The sequence below is a fragment of the Sphaeramia orbicularis genome, chromosome 13, assembly GCF_902148855.1.
Source record: "Sphaeramia orbicularis chromosome 13, fSphaOr1.1, whole genome shotgun sequence".
Taxonomy (NCBI): Eukaryota; Metazoa; Chordata; class Actinopteri; order Kurtiformes; family Apogonidae; genus Sphaeramia; species Sphaeramia orbicularis.
In genome coordinates this window covers 20,304,070-20,309,068 of record NC_043969.1, presented here as the reverse complement: position 1 = coordinate 20,309,068, position 4,999 = coordinate 20,304,070, and positions in this window count along the sequence as shown.

Genomic DNA, 4,999 nt, shown 5'->3' with positions numbered 1-4,999 from the left:
CTGGATCTCCTCCACAGTAAATTATTACAGCTCATTTCCAAATAGCAGTGATTTTACAGCCTCAATATTTCGAACTGTTATAATATTCCTACTCATTCTTACAAAACCAAACAGAATGTATCCTCTTATGGAAGTTTCAATTTGTCCGCTTTGAGTTTTACATTTATATTATTAGTTCCATAAGTGGCATTCGTTTCCCCTTTGTTTGTTACAGCAGAAAAATGGGAACAAAGACTCAGAGAATGGAGGAAATACAAATCATTCCTGCCTGAGAATCATGTTGCATTTCACAAGGAAGAAAAAAGTAAATCACCTCATGTCTGAGTATCAGTTCCAACTGCTGAAGTCTGACTTTTAGATATATTCAGTGAACAAATTTGAAACAGGCGTCTGATTCAGTTATTGATCTGGACTTTTTAATACTTTTAACATGAGAAGAACAAACACACTTTTGAGGCTTTGTTGATTTATTTAATGCCTGTGTACTTCAAATAGTCTTTTAGGGACAGGAAGAATGTTAGTCCTTGGAGAAATTGGAAAGTGGAGGTACTGTACTGTCCTAATGTCAATAACACCTAATGAGATAAGCAGGAATCAGCCTTCTGGGGCCCATGTTTGTCTGCAGAGAACACGAGAGCATTCAAGCAGCTGTTTGTGTTCTCCGTTACCTGATGGGAAACTATAATCACCCCTTTTCATAAACCAACACTTTCCATTTGATTTTGAGCTTTGTGTTGTAGTTTTTTATTGTATATGAATGAATATGAATGAATACAGAACTGCTGTTAGGTTTTTATTGCATTATTTTTATATCACAGATTATTATTCGTTAATGTAAGCGCTGTGTGTCATCTGTCCCGTCGGTCCATCAGTGAATTGAAGATTGATAATGCGTATTTGCAGGTATGAGGCTCACGGGCCACATGAGGGAGTAAGTGCAGGAGAATATGGAGGAAGAGCCGACAGGTGTTAGAGTATCTGGGGATGTGGAGGGAGGGCTGTGGTTTAGTTTAAGGTCAAAGAGCTTTACAGTATTTTTAATAAACTGTGTTGCTTTTACACCACAACAGTCAAGAATTACAAATGTAGTGTGGATGACAAACATGTCTAAAATACCTTAGCAGAAAAAAGGGTCCGGTCAAAAAAATGGAGACGATTATCTCCTACAGTCACGGAAAAAATTATTAGACCACCCCTTGTTTTCTTCAATTTCTTGTTCATTTTAACCCTTTCATGCATAGTGGTCACTCCAGGGGACAGTTATTCTCCAGCTGTTCTCCTGTATATTCATGGGTTTGGTTGTTTTAGTTGCATATCAGACTGTTACTGTAACTTTGCTGTTCTAGATAAACCTGATCTGCACTAACATGTTCGAGAGTAAATCAGTTGCCATTTGTTATTAGACTGTAATTAACAGTTTTCTCCAACAAAAAGTTTTTTTTCACATTATCTCCATGAAGTGAGTAATAAACTAGTATTAAGGTATGCTAAAATGTGAGAAAACATCAGAGTAGCTGCTTTAAAAAAATATTTCATAGTTTTCACACAGTGTATCACTTTCTGTTATTGCATTTTAAATACATATTTCTTTTCTTCAAAAATTAAACGCTTGGTGTCCAGCTGAGTAGGCATTTTTGAAACTCCATAAAAAATAGGCTCATAAAAAATTTTAATCACATTGTTTTTTTCATACCTAAGTAGGAATAAAAACACTCAGGAAAAAAATCTTGACTAAGGACCTCATAATTCATGCATCAAAGGGTTAATGCCTGGTACAACTAAAGGTACATTTGTTTGGACAAATATAATGATAGCAAAAAAAAAAAAAAAGCTCATAAGAGTTTAATTCCTGAGCTGATATCTAGTCATTTTCCATGTTTTCTTGATAATAACCAAAATTATTTAAGTTCTTTCATCAATATCTATGGCATTTTACTGACAAAAACAGTGCTTTTAGGCATTCCATGTTTTCTTTTCTGTCACAGGAGTTAGTACTTGATTGCATAATCATTGTTTTTGATGACTTTCGATGGTCTAATAATTTTTTCTGCGCCTGTATGTTGACAAATATTAAATAACAATCTTATATTTTGTCTTTTAACCCTTTCAGTGTCAAATACAAGTAACATAACTGAATGAAACAGCTTTTTGAAATTTTATATGAAATCTGATATCAAAATTGAATATTGAAAAAACAAAAAAACAAACAAACGAAAAAAAAAAACAAAAAAAAAAATTCTGGTGCCTTAAGGGTCAGTATGTTTGAAAAAGCTCTCCTGGTCACAGTAGGCAGATCTGGATCCTACAAAATAATTGCATCCATATATATGTGTACCTGTGTTTATTGCATGCACATGGCTAGTGTAATCTAGAGTGATGCACAATAACTGAACCAGAACAAGTGAAGAAGTAGTAATCTAATGAAGGTCTGTGAATAATGTCCTTAAACTTTATGTGAACTTCAGCCAAATTTGATTGTCTCAGGGGTCAGAGAGACAATATGGGAGTGTTTACAGGTACATGTGTAATGAGATCTACTCTTTAATAAAGCAATGAACCATTCAAGGCCACGGTTACAGTCGGCATCTGAGAACTGTGGTAGAGCATGAGGTAGAACTCAACAGCATTACATCTGGAAATATTTATGATTTGTTTTATTCTTCAGTCCTCTGACAACAATAATTAGAGATAGTTCAAGTGATTTAAAGACTGACTGAGGCCTTTATGTTAAAATGTGTGATCAAAAAGAAGAACAGATAGACTGGAAATTACGACTTGTGTAATTAAATTGTACTAGTTTATCTTGTAAACAAATCTATTCAGCTGTTTGCTGGTGTCCAGCACTGTAACATGTGTGCATATTTTAGTAACATTTTCACAAAGTTTCATTGTCTGGTAAATTATAGACCTTAAAAAACTGATTATTACCCTGCTGTAGATCTATTATATAAGGTCTATTCATCACCTCCTTCACACTGCTTATTGTACAAATCACTTGGGTGTAGTTTAGCTGAGTCCGTGTCAGTCCCTTAAGCCTTCTACATGATATTTCATGGTAAAATTATATTTGTCATAAGCCACTCTACTAATATGTCGGCTATTCTCACTCTTCTGGTTAACCGCATTTTGGATGATTTTACTGCATAGACACAAGATTATGAAAGACTATGCTGCGAGTCAAACATGGGTAATAATGTGTGAATTTCCGTCTCTGTTTGAGGTTTCAGCTTGGTAAAGTTTTCTTATAGGTTTCAGTATTTATCTGTACAAAGTATCATGTGTTCTGGCAGTATAATTGTGCAGGAAATAGGCATCACTAACACATCATTAGTAACATATGTCTTGTCTTGTAAACATCAAGTTTTTTGGAGCCGTCCTAAATGGTTTTGCATTGTAAAGCTTCCAAAGTTGATTCCTCTCTCTGCTTGGCATCCTGATGGTGATGGCAAATGGCCTTAAGCTGATATGGAGAGCTCATTATGGCCCTCAGGAGCTGCAGGATCAAAGCTGGGATATGCAGGGGCCAGAGCCCAGAGGTTAAGAGCCCATGTCACCTCCCTATGAGTTAATGAAAACTACAGAGTGGGGTTGTGTCTCTGTGTGCATTTTGTTCAGGGTTGGACAGGCCTTTTTATAGAATAGGGAAATGTACGGAGCGCTGAGTGAAGGGCTCTGAAAGGCCAACAGGACAATGCAGTCGAGGAGGCCAGGAAAGCACAATGAGAAGCTGAAATACTGCAGAGGGTGGTGTCAGAAGTAGGCACCATAACTCTATTCACTACCACTTACAATCATTTTTACAATTCTAATAAGCCAATTGTATCTTGAAGGTCCACCTGGGGTCCACCTGGGGTCACCTGGAATTCAAATGGAGTCTCCTGAAATTTCTAGTAATTGATCAAAATAAAAAAATAAACAACTTAATAATAAAAAAAAATGTATGGTGAGTTGAGAGAGACAATCCCAATACATACGAGGGCAGTTCAATAAATTCATGGCCTCACCCAGAAATACTGGTTGTTATAATACAGGATGTCACATTCTTTCGTGATGGGATAGTGATGCTTGAACATCGATGGACCAAGTGCATTGCTGTAAATGGAGATTATGTAGAAAAATAAAATATAAATTATCAGTCTGTGTTGTTCTGTTCTGGGTGAGGCCATGAACTTATTGAACGGCCCTCGTAGAAGACATGACAAACTGTGAAGCTGAAACTGAAGCACTGTGGTACTGTTTATCTTTCAAATGTTCATTGTGGTCAGTTTCAGATGCTGCAGCTCTTTCATAATTTATACTTTGAGTTATTGTTTGTTCAGTATTAATTGTCAGCCTTGTAAATCCAAGTTGGACTGGCTGTGCATATTCTGACTATGGAAAATAAAATCCTTCCTTTGTGCAGTAATCTACATCTGGCTTTTTTGCCTCTGTCCACAATAATATACATTATATAGCCTAAATGTTGTCTAAAATAAATGTTTATTTGCAACATAGTGCAGCAAATTATTACATGATCAAAAACAAATTAATTAGAGCAAAAAGATCTCTCCGTTTTGAATGTCTAGGGTTGCCAGAAATTTGTGATGCTGGGAACCCTCGATTTCGGGGATCTGCTTGCTGAAATGCAATGTAATATTCAGAATTGTATTTTCATTACTGTATAAAAAACTGAGAAATGAAAAAAATGTGTCATTACTGTAGAATGAACTGTTTCCACAGAAGGATGGAGCTCCTCCCCCACTGCAGAGGAGACTTTTATAATGTTAAGGTGCAGTACTGTGTACAGGAAAAATGTAGAAAATTAAGATAAAATAAGTAGTGGCTTTTTTGCATTTTGTGCTCAACTGTAAGGGAGGGTGAAGGGATACACAGCTGTTGCAATGTGAAACGTCACCACTAGATGCCACTGAATATTTCCCACTGACATGTTGAACCATCTATATCATAATACTGGAAGGTCTCAGAGCGTCTGTGTGTGTGTATCTGCACAGTTCTGAGA